This window comes from Arachis stenosperma, chromosome 5 (genome assembly GCF_014773155.1).
Source record: "Arachis stenosperma cultivar V10309 chromosome 5, arast.V10309.gnm1.PFL2, whole genome shotgun sequence".
NCBI classification, from domain to species: domain Eukaryota; kingdom Viridiplantae; phylum Streptophyta; class Magnoliopsida; order Fabales; family Fabaceae; genus Arachis; species Arachis stenosperma.
Genome location: NC_080381.1, coordinates 70,751,836 through 70,768,350, shown reverse-complemented (window position 1 = coordinate 70,768,350; position 16,515 = coordinate 70,751,836). Strand labels below are relative to the sequence as shown.

General features: G+C 34.8%; 1 non-coding gene across 1 annotated transcript; it reads right to left on the bottom strand.

Annotated features, from left to right (window-relative positions):
* Window positions 1-11,236: 11,236 nt before the first annotated feature.
* Window positions 11,237-11,340, bottom strand: LOC130983955 (small nucleolar RNA R71). Its single transcript, XR_009087921.1, has one exon. It is a non-coding gene; the product is annotated as a small nucleolar RNA R71 (small nucleolar RNA).
* Window positions 11,341-16,515: the final 5,175 nt, after the last annotated feature.

Genomic DNA, 16,515 nt, shown 5'->3' with positions numbered 1-16,515 from the left:
CTTCATGATTTCTCCCCTTTTGGGTGCTCTTTCTTCACTTCTTCAACCCAAACATGTCTTGAAAACCTGAAATCACTAGACAAATACATCAAGGCACAAAACGGAATCAAAATGAATAAAATTTAGCAATAAAGGGGTCTAAAGAGAATGTTTTCATTTTCAAGCACAAATTAGGAAGACATCATGAAATTATGCTATTTCAATGGATAAATGCAAGAAAAGTCAATGAAATTCACCTAATTAAAGCAAATAAATACCATAAAATGTGGATTCATCAGTGGCTACTCGCAGAGGTTCTTTGGCTAACCGTCCTCCTTATAACCCTCTTCCAAAGAATCAAGCACACCTACATATCCACATCCATTCTCACTCTTCGTCACATTCCTCACACATTCTCGAAACCGTGGCTCGAACAAAAACCGCCTCTCGCCAACCTTCAACATCACCTCTAGAAGCTGACACCTCTAGAACAAATGCGGCCAAGGGTAAAAAGCCTATGACTGAGGAAGAACCACCTATATCTCCTCCTCCTCGATCTTCTTCTCATCCTCAAGGACATTCGACTCCCAAAGCTCCCTTAAATTGGTCATCCAAAGGTGAATGTCGCCTTTTTCTTGACTCAGTAAAGGAACTCGAAGACTCTAACCCAATACATTTCAAATCTCATTTTGGTAACCTCCCTCATTTCCATTTTGACCTATTTTATTTCTCTTCATGTATGAACTTCGAATTTTACAGGGCTATGGTATCTAATCGCCCCTTATGTTCAACATATCTAGCTAATTTAGATGTACTAGCTAAAAATGGTTTGAACTTTGTTAAAAATATTGTCTATCTTGACTGAGAAAATTTGTTTAAAATTCGAAAACCTATTTACCCTGAGTTAGTTTGATAGTTTTATGCTAATATGTATTATCATGAAGAAACTGTTCATTCATATATTAAGGGCCACAAAATTTATTTAAATAAAGATTCAATCAGTGAAGCCGTAGGCTACTATGACATAGGTGTAAATGCTTACACCTTTTGTAAATGGGATATTGATCTAGGTAGTTTACATAAAGATGTTTCAGCCAACATATGTGAGAACATTTCACTCATGGATGGTGTCACTCCAAACCACCGGTCTTTAGGTCCTATTAAAGCCTAGTTGCACCGAATCATCATCCATTTTCTCTTACCTCAAAGTGGCTCCTACCAAAGAGTTACACTCTGCAATACCTTAGTTCTTTATGCCATACTCAACAAAGCCAAAATCTCTTTTTTTTTTCATATTTGATGATGTGTCATATGCATGATTGCATCCACAGTGACAAAAATATTTTCTTACCTTACAACATGTTTTTAACCTATTTTTTTGAACATTTTAGTATTGATCTATCTGATGAGAACTAAGAGAATAGAACTTCTTATCTAAAAGGCGGTGGCGCAGTAAAACAAACTAAGGAAAAAGGGACTAAGGCTACAAGAGACACTGTCATGAAAAAAGAAGAGGATGAAAGTATCCCACCACCCTCGGATGCTGGTATATCCTCCTCCAACAAGTACTTGGTCAATGGCATTGTGAAATATGTTTTACAAGAGTTTATGAATTTGACCAAGCATATGATCAACTCGAACAAGCAAGCTAGGAAACTAGCTATTCAAAATGAGGATTTCTTGAGAAAATCTCAAAGCCAAGTTGAAGTGCTTCTAAAGTACATTGATTCCTTGGAAGATGAACCAATGTTATCTGATCAAGAAGAAGAAATCTTAAAAATCGAGGACGAGAGATCTGATGTTTAGCTCTTTGTCTCTATTGTCGATGACTAAATTGTTTTTGATGATTATGTTATGCTCTTTTGATACTTTTTACTTTAATTGGATGACTGTAATAGTAACTTGTAATTTTTTAACTTTGCACTACTACATTTCTTTGTGCCTAAGAACTTTTATGCAGGGCATACTTCACCTCTTTGATAACAAAAAAGGGAGGGAGTATATAAAATAAATTGAATATTGTTAAAATGATGTTTGGCAAATTGATGCTGATTGGTATCAATGTTGTTAGAATGATGTTTGGCTAATTGATGCTAACTATTTGGCACTGTGATGTTTATTGGATATTTGAATTTGATAAAGTGGTTTGATTAAAGTTAATTGTAACCATTGGTGATAATTTCTGCACATAAATGGCTGTTTTAACAATAATTTCAAGATCAAAAAGCACACAAACAGGGGGGAGCCAACCGAAGGAATGAAAGAGGAATATCAACTTGAAGATTGAATCATTAAAGGGAAGAATTATTAAACTCCTCTTATTTCTTTTAATTACAATTCATCTTCATTTATAATGGTTGTCATTAAGGGGAAGATTGTAGAGTTTGAGGAAACAAAAACAATATATTGATAATGACTAACATTATAGTTTTGGGTTGAAAGTCCAAAATTATTTGTGATGTATATGTTCATTTTGTAGAAAAATATTGCTCAAAACAAGCCCAAAAATAAAACAGACCCAAAATTAAAAAATTCATTTCATTCTTTGGTGGCCCAAGAATATTGTTGATAATCACAAATCAAAGCAACACTTTCTCCTCTGACCCAAAGTCAAGCAACCGAACTCCCTTCTCTTTTTAATCTGCAACCCACGTGATTAATCCCTAAATTAAGAAAGAAAGAGAAATTATTTTTTGGTTGTTTGGTTCGGGATAGTAACAAGGAGTGGGTGAAGGGTTGCACTGAAAGTCTGCCACTGATGAGCATTTGTTGTTGTGAATTATTTGCAACTTGGCGTGGTTTGGTTCTTGCTTGGAAGTGTGGCTATAAAGATATGATTTGTGAAATGAATTGTCTTGAAGCATATTACTTGATTTCTCAAGGATCAGTCTTAAGAGATAGAGCAGGCAGTGATTTACTAATGAAGATAACAGAAATTCTTCATTGCTATTGGTTTGCAAAGGTTTCTATCATTGAGCATACAGCTAACGAAGCATCTAATCACATCGTCGTGCATGCTGCAAGAAGCACAAGCTCTTACATTGAGTGGCATGAATCTTGGGAGAGTTTACATTTGATCGTTTCTAGGGAGAAATCATAACCCCTTAACTTTATTTGTGCTATCTTGTTTTTTTTTTCTTTAGTTGCCAAAAAAATCACCACAATTAGTCTGTTAAGTTTGATTATTATCAAGTGAGGATTAAGAACCAAAACAGAATGATGAATCTACAAGTTTTTTGTCTCTTTTTATAGTATTTCACTTTTAATAATCATTTTTATGAATAGTATTCTAAAGACAAATAAAATAGTAAGAAGTCTTGTATTAGGTTATAAAAACTAATATCATCTTTATAGTTTGACTGCATTATTTTAAAATATGCAAAATGAAATGATAAAGTACAGTTTAATTAATGTGTATAATAAAATAAATGTGAAAAATATATAATAACAATCAAATACAGAAAGCAATAATAATCTTCAGTTTCAAGATACTATATTAAGCTATAACTTAAAGTTATAATTATTAGTTTAAAACTTACGATGATGTACTATTTTTTATTATTAGACAAAAATAATATACTTTTATATAAATTTTAAGGACTACTAATATCAAGTTTTAATGATTTGAACAAAAATTTTAAATACTTTATGTCTAAAATTTCGTCTTAAAATAATAAGATAACTTAATATGCACATGAGAAAAAATATCTATAATATTTATGTATGAAGATAAGAAGTAGTTTGAATATAAATTTTAATCTTTGCTTCAAATTAAATATTATTAAAAAATAAATAAATAGATAAATTTAATAATATTTATAAATAATTAATTTATAAATAATATTTATAAATTTTTATCTTAATTTTTTTATACATAATAAAAATAAAATGAATTTTTTTCATATCTTATTATTTAATTTAAATTTATTTATTTTATACATTTTAAATGTTAAATAACATATGAAATTTTTATATTTATTTTTTAATTATCTTTTTTTATTATTTAATCAAATTTAAAATTTTAAAATAAAAATATAAAAATTAATTTCTTAAAAATAATATAAAAACGGACAGGCACGATAATTTCTGTTTGACTGCTAGTTAATTATAATAATAGTGAAAATTAAATATAATTTTGTAATTTTCCATCTAAGATTTTTCTTTTAAATAAAAACAATTTTACAAGAGTATATATATTAGTTCACACATTTTTTCAACAAAATAGTTAGTCAGCAAAACAATCAAACTAAACCTAACAAAACAAAGCCACAAAATAATATAATCAAACCAGTCACATAGCAAACTATCAATTTTTTTACAATAAGATAACCAAACTTTTTCATAAATACCAAACATATTATTGTTACTTTATTTGTTTATTATAATATTACTCCTAATTTGATGAAATTTTGTTGTAAATATACGCTGCATTGAGAGTAAAATTTTGCAAAGAGAAGTAAGATTTTGAGCCTCTAGCTATATAACAAAAAAAAATTAGAATTTGATCGTCTATTGTCTCTATTCTTCTAACAAAAATAGAATTTCAATTTAGCACAAAATAAATAAACAAATACACCATTCACCGTTTTTTATTTAAAAAAAAATCTGAGATTTTCCATGTCAATATTCACTCCCAAATTGTAAACATGGAAGCATAATATTATTTCACAGGGGTTAACAAATTACCAAAAGAAAAAGTTTAGGGGTAGTAACTTTTGTATTTTTTGGTAAGCATTTAACCATCAAAATAAAAGTGAATGATCTCCCATCATTAGATGTAATTTCACACCATTAAAAATACTATTAATGACCAATTGATGGTTACAAAACACCAAAATTGCTAGCCTCCTAACATTCTTCTTATTGTCGAAAAATGAAAATGACAATTTTTTTAGTCCGAAAAATCACAATTTATCAACATATATATTTCAGTTTAGTTAAAATTTTAATAAAAATATTATGTACACACAAAAGATTAATTATTTTATATTTATAAATATATATATTATTTAACTTATTTTTAATATATATTTTATATTTTAATATATATTTTATAGTTAATTTTATGCATCCACCTATTATTATTATTGAAGTTTAATTGGACCAGTGGAGCACATATGACCACCATTAAGGAAAGACAGGGTTGACGGTTAAGCTAATGAAGTGTTGAACTTACAAGATAATCGCCACAATAATGGAATGGCATTAAAGCAAAGAAGACTTGGACTTTCGATTTTGTCGTGATAAACAGGTTAGAGCTTTCAGGTTAGTTGTACTCCTTTTACTAATAATATTAAAGAAATTGACAAAAAGAGACAAAAGGAATCCTAACATGATTTGATTTAGACAAAAGCTGTTCCGTATTGTTGTATCGTTAACCTGAACCACAAAATTACGTAGCCTCTTATTTTGGTTTTAAAAGAAAATAAAATCTTATTTTTGTTTCATTGTACTACTCCTATTAAATACAAAATTGTCGGGGTTATTCTTATTATCATTTTATTTTAAAATTTTGTAAAATCAAGAAAAATTACTTTTAAGTATGAAAAAATATAGGTAAGAATTTAGTACTAGAAAAATAAAACCTTTTCTGAATAAAGTAGTTACTAACATTATTTTCACATAATAAGGCTAAATTAAATGAGTTGAATATTCTTTTATGATATTTTATGGGTTGTATATTTTCCTTGTTTAATTATAGCAGTATGGTGTATATAAAATTTATGAAAATAATATTGGTAGCAAATACTTATTTTAACCAATAAATTTTAAAATACAATAACTTCCTTACCATTTTAGTTGAATATGTAGAGTTTTTATGGTCCAATTTTGAGATCATCACTTTTTGCTTTTAATAAAAATTTTCTTATAATTCGGCTATAGGTTGTCGTACATCAACTTAATAATATTGGTACACTTCTGTGTACATGTATTGTTATCTCGCGCAAACTTACTAATGAAAAACTTGAGATTAATAAAAACAAATATAATTTAAGAACTTTAAAACCAATTAAAATAGTATTGACGCCGTCAAACTATCAGATCAAATCGTCATTCGTACAACAGACAGCGGTGTTGTGAAAATTGACCGCAAATGGTACGGCGATCGGAACTCCAGATTGAGAGATATAATAGATTGAAAATTGACAAGGGTTAGGCTTAGTGTTCTTTGCCCCTTTCCCCCTTCCAGCGCGAATTCCTAATTTTTGGAGATGAAGGGGGCTGAGTTGTGTTTATATACTTGGGCCTTGGGTCGGTTTAGGTTCGATTCGGTCCGTTGCCTTAGTTTTGGGTCAAAATTTTTAAAATTAGTGTCAAAATTTGTATTTTTAATATTTATTCTCCTCTAGATTATAAAAATTTAATTTTCTAATTTCTTTGAATAATAATTAATTTATTGGCTTATTATTTATTAATTTCACAGGGTTTACATCCTACCCTCGTAATAAAAAAAATTTTCCCTCAAAAATTCGCTTTCAAATCTTCATATATGTTCTCTCAAATTCAACCGACCTCTTACTATTCATTTTGCCATTTTTCAACGTCATTTTAACACCCTATTCCTAATTCAAGCTTAAGTCATACCGATTTGTTTCACTCTTAGCTTCGTCTAGCCCTTTCTCAATGACTACAAACATCCTTACCCTTCAAGAGTTCTTAAATATCAATTTCTTCTAGACTATGTCAAACACTAACCAATCTTTGAATCTCTTAATCTGGGTCAATCAATTATAACCTAAACTATACACTCACAATTTTCATTCCTCGATCCTACGTTAGTCCTCAAACAGTCCCATATCCTAGGACTCATTTCTCGCGTTATTACAACTTTAGAGCCACCAAAATCGTCGTGCTTCTACAGCAACACTCTGATTATAAGCCGCTAAACTTAATACTCATCTACTCTGCCAGAACACTCTTTGAATATCTTCATCTCTCTAACTAAACGCTATTGACCTTTACTCCAGCTGCATGAGTTTTAATCCCTGGTTATCATCCTCTACCAGAGTCATTACCACTTCCATCAGTGTCCTCAATTCACTTGTGCCATCCTTTCAGCAGTAGCTCACATAACGGAAGCCATCTCCTCCAGAGTGGCCATAAGAATCAACCAGATATCCTCGCCCACATCCACGAGACACCTTTTGGGTCTTGTCCACACTGAACAATCGATATTAAGGTGATCAGTCTTAATATCTCAAGTCTAATGCTTCAAAGTCCCAAATGCATGCTCGTAAACGAATATACTACATATATCAATTAGATATCCTAATTAGCATATACACACACCTAGAGTATGCCCAGAAGCATAGTCAGTCCGTCCCTTAGGCTCTACAGGAACGAACTACTCTGATAGCATAACGTAACACTGATGAGCGGATAATTTATACGCTTTTTGGCATTGTTTTTAGGTAGTTTTTAGTAAGTTCAAACTACTTTTAGGGATGTTTTCCTTAGTTTTTATGTTAAATTCACATTTCTGGACTTTACTATGAGTTTGTGTGTTTTTCTGTGATTTCAGGTAAATTCTGACTGAAATTGAGGGATTTGAGCAAAACTCTGAAAAAGGCTGACAAAAGGACTGCTGATGCTGTTAGATTCTGACCTCCCTGCACTCGAAATAGATTTTCTGGAGCTACAGAACTCCAATTGGCGCGCTCTCAACGGCGTTGGAAACTAGACATCCAGGGCTTTCCAGCAATATATAATAGTCTATACTTTATTCGAATAATGACGACGTAACTTGGCGTTGAACGCCAAGTACATGCTACTGTCTGGAGTTAAACGCCAGAAAAACGTCATGATCCGGAGTTGAACGCCCAAAACACGTCATAACTCGAAGTTCAACTTCAAGAGAAGTCTCAGCTCGTGGATAGATCAAGCTCAGCCCAAGCACACACCAAGTGGGCCCCGGAAGTGGATTTATGCATCAATTACTTACTCATGTAAACCCTAGTAGCTAGTCTAGTATATATAGGACATTTATCTATTGTATTAGACATCTTTTGACAGTTTAATCTCTTTGAATATTCGGTCACTTGATCATGGAGAGGGCTGGCCATTCGGCCATGCCTGAACCTCTTCTACTTATGTATTTTCAACGGTGGAGTTTCTGCACACCATAGATTAAGGGTGTGGAGCTCTGCTGTACCTCAAGTATTAATGAAATTCTATTTTCTTTTATTCAAATCTCTCTTATTCTTATTCCAAGATATTCATTCGTACCCAAGAACATGATGAATGTGATGAGTCAGATAACCCTCATTATCATTCTCACTTATGAATGCGCGTGATTGACAACCACTTCCGTTCTACATGCAACAGAGCTTGAATGTGTATCTCTTAGATTCCCCAACAGAATCTTCGTGGTATAAGCTAGATAGATGGCGGCATTTATGAGGATCCGGAAAGTCTCACCTTGTCTGTGGTATTCCGAGTAGGATCCTGGGAATCCGGAAAGTCTAACCTTGTCTGTGGTATTCCGAGTAGGATTCCGGTAATGAATGACTGTGACGTGCTTCAAACTTGCAAGTGCTGGGCGTTAGTGACAGACGCAAAAGAATCAAGGGATTCTATTCCAGTAGGCGCGGGAACCAACCAGTGATTAGCCGTACTGTGACAGAGTGCGTGAGCATTAGTTTTCACTGCGAGGATGGGATGTAGCCATCAACCATGGGTGATGCCTCCAGATGATTAGCTGTGCGAGTGACAGCCGCATAGGATATTTTCCCGAGAGGATTGAAAGTAGCCACCGCTGATGGTGAACCCCTATACAAAGCTTGCCATGGAAAGGAGTAAGAGGGATTGAGTAGAAGCAGTAGGAGAGCAGGCGTCCTTGAACTCCACAGCATCTCCATCCGCTTATCTGAAATTCCCACCAATGAATCTGCATAAGTATTCTATCCCTTTTATTATTCCTTTTTATTTATTATTTATTCCAATAATCACAATTACCCTTTAATCTGTCTAACTGAGATTTACAAGGTGACCATAGCTTGCTTCATACCAACAATCTCTGTGGGATCGACCCTTACTCGCGTAAGGTTTATTACTTGGACGACCCAGTACACTTGCTGGTTAGTTGAACGGAGTTGTGAATTCAACCAGTGCCATAAATAAGCTTTCATTCAAAATCCAAAGAACATATAATGATGATCACAATTTCGTCCACCAAGTTTTTGGCGCCGTTGCCGGGGATTGTTCGAGTATGGACAACTCACGGTTCATCTTGTTGCTCAGATTAGGTAATTTTCTTTTCAAAAATCTTTTTCAAAATTTTTCTTTTTATTTTTCGTTTTCCAAACTATATTTTCGAAAAAAAATTAATAAAAATACAAAAAAATCACAAAATCATAAAAACCAAAAATATTTTGTGTTTCTTGTTTGAGTCTTGAGTCAATTTTTAAGTTTGGTGTCAATTGCATGCTTTTAAAAATTTTTCTTGCATTTTTTCGAAAATCCCATGCATTCATAGTGTTCTTCATGATCTTCAAGTTGTTCTTGATAAGTCCTCTTGTTTGATCTTGATGTTTTCTTGATTTGTGTTGTTTGTTGTTTTTCATATGCATTTTTCGTTTGTTAGAGTCCATACATTAAAGATTTCTAAGTTTGGTGTCTTGCATGTTTTCTTTGCATCAAAAATTTTTTCAAAATTGTGTTCTTGATGTTCATCATGATCTTCAAAGTGTTCTTGGTGTTCATCTTGACATTCATAGTGTTCTTGCATGCATCTTGTGTCTTGATCCAAAATTTTCATGTTTTGGGTCATTTTTGTGTTTTTCTTTAAAAATTTAAAAATCAAAAATATCTTTTCCTTATTTCCCTCCAAAATTTCGAAATTTTGGGTTGACTTGGTCAAAAATTTTCAAAATTAGTTGTTTCTAACAAGTCAAGTCAAAATTTCAAATTTTAAAAATCTTATCTTTTCAAAATCTTTTTTCAAAAATCATATCTTTTTCATTTTTTCTATTTTTCGAAAATTTCAAAAATATTTTTCAAATTATTTTCAAAATCTTTTCCTTATCTTTACATCATATTTTCGAAAATTAGCTAACAATTAATGTGATTGGTTCAAAAATTTGAAGTTTGTTACTTTCTTGTTAAGAAAGGTTCAATCTTTAAGTTCTAGAATCTTATCTTGTAGTTTCTTGTTAGTTAAGTAATTTTAAAAATTAAATCTTTTTCAAAATATCTTTTTCTTAAAAATCTTTTTATCTTTTTATCTTATCTTTTTCAAAGACTTTATCTTTTTTCAAAATTTGATTTCAAAGTATCTTATCTAACTTCTTATCCTCTTATCTTTTTAAATTTTGATTTCAAATCTTTTTCAATCAACTAACTAACTTTTTGTTTGTTTCTTATCTTTTTCAAAACCACCTAACTACTTTTCCCTCTCTAATTTTTGAAAATATCTCTCTCTTTTTCAAAAATTCTTTTAAATTAATTAATTGTTTTAAATTTTAATTTCAATTATATTTTATTTTGAATTTTCGAAAATTACTAACCTCTTTTTCAAAATTATTTTCGAAATTTCTCTTCTCTTTTCTTCTTCTATTTAATTATTTAATTACTAACACTTCTCTTCACCTCTCTTCATCCAAAAATCCGAACCCTCTTCTTCATTCTTCTACTCCCTTCTTTTTCTACTAACATAAAGGAATCTCTATACTGTGACATAGAGGATTCCTCTTTCTTTTCTTGTTTTCTTCTCTTTCATATGAGCAGGAACAAGGATAAAGGCACTCTTGTTGAAATAGATCCAGAACCTGAAAGGACTCTGAAGAGAAAATTAAGAGAAGCTAAATTACAACAATCCAGAAGAAACCTTCTAGAAATTTTCGAACAAGAGAAAGACATGGCAGCCGCAAATAATAATGATAATAATGCAAGGAGAATTCTTGGTGACTTCACAAAGCCAACGTCCAAGTTTGATGGAAGAAGCATCTCCATTCCTGCCATTGGAGCCAATAACTTTGAGCTTAAGCCTCAACTAGTTGCTTTAATGCAACAAAACTGCAAATTTTATGGACTTCCATCTGAAGATCCTTATCAGTTTTTAACTGAGTTCTTGCAGATCTGTGAGACTGTAAAGACAAATGGAGTTGATCCTGAAGTCTACAGACTCATGCTTTTCCCTTTTGCTGTAAGAGACAGAGCTAGAATATGGTTGGATTCACAACCCAAGGATAGCCTGGACTCATGGGATAAGCTGGTCACTACCTTCTTGGATAAATTCTTTCCTCCTCAAAAGCTGAGCAAGCTGAGAGTGGATGTTCAAACCTTCAAACAAAAAGATGGTGAATCCCTCTATGAAGCTTGGGAAAGATACAAGCAGTTGACCAAAAGATGTCCCTCTGACATGTTTTCAGAATGGATCCTATTAGATATATTCTATTATGGTCTCTCTGAATTTTCGAAAATGTCATTGGACCATTCTGCAGGTGGATCCATTCACCTGAAGAAAACGCCTGAAGAGGCTCAAGAGCTCATTGACATGGTTGCAAATAACCAGTTCATGTACACTTCTGAGAGGAATTTCGTGAACAATGGGATACCTCAGAAGAAAGGAGTTCTTGAAATTGATGCTCTGAATGCCATATTGGCTCAGAACAAAGTGTTGACTCAACAGGTCAACATAATCTCTCAAAATCTGAATGGATTGCAACATGCATCCAACAGTACTAGAGAGGCAGCTTCTGAAGAAGCTTATGATCCTGAGAACCCTGCCATGGCAGAGGTTAATTACATGGGTGAACCTTATGGAAACACCTACAACTCATCATGGAGAAATCATCCAAATTTCTCCTGGAAGGATCAACAAAAGCCTCAACAAGGCTTTAACAATGGTGGACGCAATAGGCTAAACAATAGTAAGCCATATCCATCATCTTCTCAGCAACAGACAGAGAACTCTGAACAAAACAATTCTAATTTAGCCAACATAGTCTCTGATCTGTCAAAGGCCACTTTCAGTTTCATGAATGAAACAAGATCCTTCATTAGAAATCTGGAGGCACAAGTGGGCCAGCTGAGTAAGAAAGTTATTGAAACTCCTCCCAGTGTTCTCCCAAGTAATACAGAAGAAAATCCAAAAGGAGAGTGCAAGGCCATTGACATAGTCAATATGGCCGAATGCACAAAGGGGGAGAAGGACGAAAATCCTAGTGAGGAAAACCTCCTGGGACGTCCCTCAAGCAAGAAGGAGTTTCCTATTAAGGATCCTGAGGAATCTGAGGCTCATCTAGAGACCATAGAGATTCCTTTAAATCTTCTTCTGCCATTCATGAGCTCTGAAGAATATTCATCCTCTGAAGAGAATGAAGATGTGACTAGAGAGCAAGTTGCTCAATACTTAGGAGCTATCATGAAGCTGAATGCCAAGCTGTTTGGTAATGAGACTTGGGAAAGTGAACCTCCCTTGCTCATTAGTGAACTAGATACTTGGATTCAGAGAACTCTACCTCAAAAGAAACAAGATCCTGGCAAGTTCTTAATACCTTGCACCATTGGCACCATGAGCTTTGAAAAAGCTCTATGTGATCTTGGGTCAGGGATAAATCTTATGCCACTCTCTGTAATGGAGAAGCTGGGGATCATTGAGGTACAACCTGCCTTGTTCTCATTACAATTGGTAGATAAGTCCATAAGACAAGCTTATGGAATGGTGGAGGACGTGCTAGTAAAGGTTGAAGGCCTTTACATCCCTACTGATTTCATAATCCTAGACACTAGGAAGGAAGATGATGAATGCATCATCCTAGGAAGACCTTTCCTAGCCACAGCAGGAGCTGTGATAAATGTCAACAGAGGTGAGTTATTCCTTCAATTGAATGGGGACTACCTTGTGTTTCAGGCACATGGCCATCCCTCTGTGACAAAAGAGAGTAAGCATGAAGAGCTTCTCTCAGTTCAGAGTCAAGAAGAGCCCACACAGTCAAACTCTAAGTTTGGTGTTGTGAGGCCACAACCAAACTCTAAGTTTGGTGTTCAAACCCCATATCCAAACTCTAAGTTTGGTGTTGGGACTACACACTAAATTGACCTGATCACCATGTGGCTCCATGAGAGCCACTGTCAAGCTATTGACATTAAAGAAGCGCTTGTTGGGAGGCAACCCAATTTTATTTATCTAATTTTATTTTATTTTGTTTCCTTGTTATTTTTGTGTTTAATTAGGTACATGATCATGAGGAGTCACGAAAAAAATCAAAAAAATTAAAAACAGAGTCAAAAAACAGAAGAAAAAAATTTTTCACCCTGGAGGTAGCGCAGACTGGCGTTCAACGCCAGTAAGGTGCATCTGGCCGGCGTTCAACGCCAGAACAGAGCACCATTCTGGCGCTGAACGCCCAAAACAAGCAACAACCTGGCGTTAAACGCCAAGATGGTGCACAGAGAGGACAAACTGGCGCTGAACGCCAGGAACAAGCATGAAACTGGCGTTCAACGCCAGAAACATGCATTACATGGGCGTTGAACGCCCAGAACATGCATCAATGGGCATTTGAACGCCAGAATGATGCATGAAGGCATTTCACATGCCTATATGGTGAAGGAATGGTATTTGTTTTCACCTCAGGATCGGTGGACCCCACAGGATCCTCACCTCAGGATCTGTGGACCCCACAGGATCCCCACCTACCATATTCCCACCTTACCTCCTAATCCTATTTTTTGTGATGTGAATACCCCATGTCACAATTCCCAATATTCTTCATCAATCACCTCAATTCCTCTTCCCAATTACCCCATTCACCATTCACATCAACCTCCCCTTTCCCATAAACCTCACCTACCCTCATAAAATTCAAATTCAATTTCCCACCCATTCCCACCCAAAATGGCCGAACTCCCACCCTCCCTCTCCCTATAAATAACCTCCCATTCTTCTTCATTTTCACACCACACAAATCCCTTCTTCTCCCATATAGCCGAACCTACTCTCTCCCTCTCTACCATATTCTCTTCTTCTTCTTCTACTATTCTTTTCTTTCTTGCTCGAGGACGAGCAAATTTTAAGTTTGGTGTGGTAAAAGCATAAGCTTTTTTTTTGTTTTTCCATTACCAATGGCACCTAAGGCCGGAGTTTCCTCAAGAAAAGGAAAAGGGAAAGCAAAAGCTTCCACCTCCGAGTCATGGGAGAAGGAGAGATTCATCTCCAAAAGCCACCAAGACCACTTCTATGATGTTGTGGCAAAGAAGAAGGTGATCCCTGAGGTCCCTTTCAAGCTCAAAAAGAATGAGTATCCGGAAATCCGACATGAAATCCAAAGGAGAGGTTGGGAAGTCATAACCAACCCCATGCAACAAGTTGGAATATTGATGGTTCAAGAGTTCTATGCTAATGCATGGATCACTAGGAACCATGATCAAAGTATGAACCCGAATCCAAAGAACTATCTCACAATGGTTCGGGGGAAATACTTAGATTTCAGTCCGGAAAATGTGAGGTTGGCGTTTCACTTACCCATGATGCAAGGTGATGAACGCCCCTACACAAGAAGGGTCAACTTTAATCAAAGGTTGGACCAAGTCCTAATGGACATTTGTGTGGAAGGCGCCCAATGGAGAATAGACTCCAAAGGCAAACCGGTCCAACTAAGAAGACTGGACCTTAAGCCTGTAGCTAGAGGATGGTTGGAGTTCATCCAAAGATCCATCATCCCTACAAGCAACCGATCTGAAGTTACTGTGGATCGGGCCATCATGATTCATAGCATCATGATTGGAGAGGAAGTAGAAGTTCATGAAGTCATCTCCAATGAACTCTACAAAATAGCCGACAAGCCTTCACACATGGCACGGCTAGCCTTCCCCCACCTTATTTGCCATCTATGTTACTCAGCTGGAGTTATCATAGATGGAGACGTCTCCATTGAAGAAGACAAGCCCATCACCAAGAAAAGGATGGAGCAAACAAGAGAAGTTCCTCACGGCCCTCAAGAAGAACATGAGGAAGTTCATCATCAACAAATGCCTCAAGGAATGCACTTTCCTCCCAACAATTATTGGGAGCAACTCAATACCTCCTTAGAAGATTTGAGCCATAATGTTGAACAACTAAGGGTGGAACATCATGAACACTCCATCATTCTCCAAGAAATAAGAGAAGATCAAAGAGCAATGAGGGAGGAGCAACAAAGGCAAGGAAGGGACATAGAAGAGCTTAAGAACATCATTGGTCCTTCAAGAAGAAGACGCCACTAAAGGTGGATTCATTCCTTGTTCTTTATTTCTTTCTGTTTTCGGTTTTTAATTATTGTGTTCATCTATGTTTTGTGTCTTTATTTCATGATCATTAGTATGTTACCATGCCTTAAAGCTATGAATAAATTCCATTAATCCTTCACTTCTCTTAAAAGAAAAATGTTTTAATTCAAAAGAACAAGAAGTACATGAATTTCGAATTTATCCTTGAATTTAATTTAATTATATTGATGTGGTGACAATACTTTTTGTTTTCTGAATGAATGCTTGAACAGTGCATATGTCTTTTGATCTTGTTGTTTATGAATGTTAAAATTGTTGGCTCTTGAAAGAATGATGAACAAAGAGAAATGTTATTGAGGATCTGAAAAATCATGAAATTGATTCTTGAAGCAAGAAAAAGCAGTGAAAAAGAAAGCTTGCGAAAAAAAAAAGGGGGCTAAAAAGAGTATATAGAAAAAGAAGGAGCAGTAGAAAAAGCCAATAGCCCTTAAAACCAAAAGGCAAGGGTAAAAAGGATCCAAGGCTTTGAGCATCAATGGATAGGAGGGCTTAAGGAAATTAAATCCAGGCCTAAGCGGCTAAATCAAGCTGTCCCTAACCATGTGCTTGTGTCATGAAGGTCCAAGTGAAAAGCTTGAGACTGAGTGGTTAAAGTCGTGATCCAAAGCAAAAGAGTGTGCTTAAGAGCTCTGGACACCACTAACTGGGGACTCTAGCAAAGCTGAGTCACAATCTGAAAAGGTTCACCCAATTATATGTCTGTGGCATTTATGTATCCGGTGGTAATACTGGAAAACAAAGTGCTTAGGGCCACGGCCAAGACTCATAAGTAGCTGTGTTCAAGAATCAACATGCTTAACTAGGAAAATCAATAACACTATCCAAAATTCTAAGTTCCCCAGAGACGCCAATCCCTCTAAACTACAAAGGAAAAAGTGAGATGCCAAAACTGTTCAGAAGCAAAAAAGCTACAAGTCCCGCTCATTTAATTATAATTAATATTCATTGATATTTTGGAATTTATAGTATATTCTCTTCTTTTTATCCTAATTGATTTTCAGTTGCTTGGGGACAAGCAACAATTTAAGTTTGGTGTTGTGATGAGCGGATAATTTATACGCTTTTTGGCATTGTTTTTAGGTAGGTTTTAGTAAGTTCAAGCTACTTTTAGGGATGTTTTCCTTAGTTTTTATGTTAAATTCACATTTCTGGACTTTACTATGAGTTTGTGTGTTTTTCTGTGATTTCAGGTAAATTCTGACTGAAATTGAGGGATTTGAGCAAAACTCTGAAAAAGGCTGACAAAAGGACTGCTGATGCTGTTGG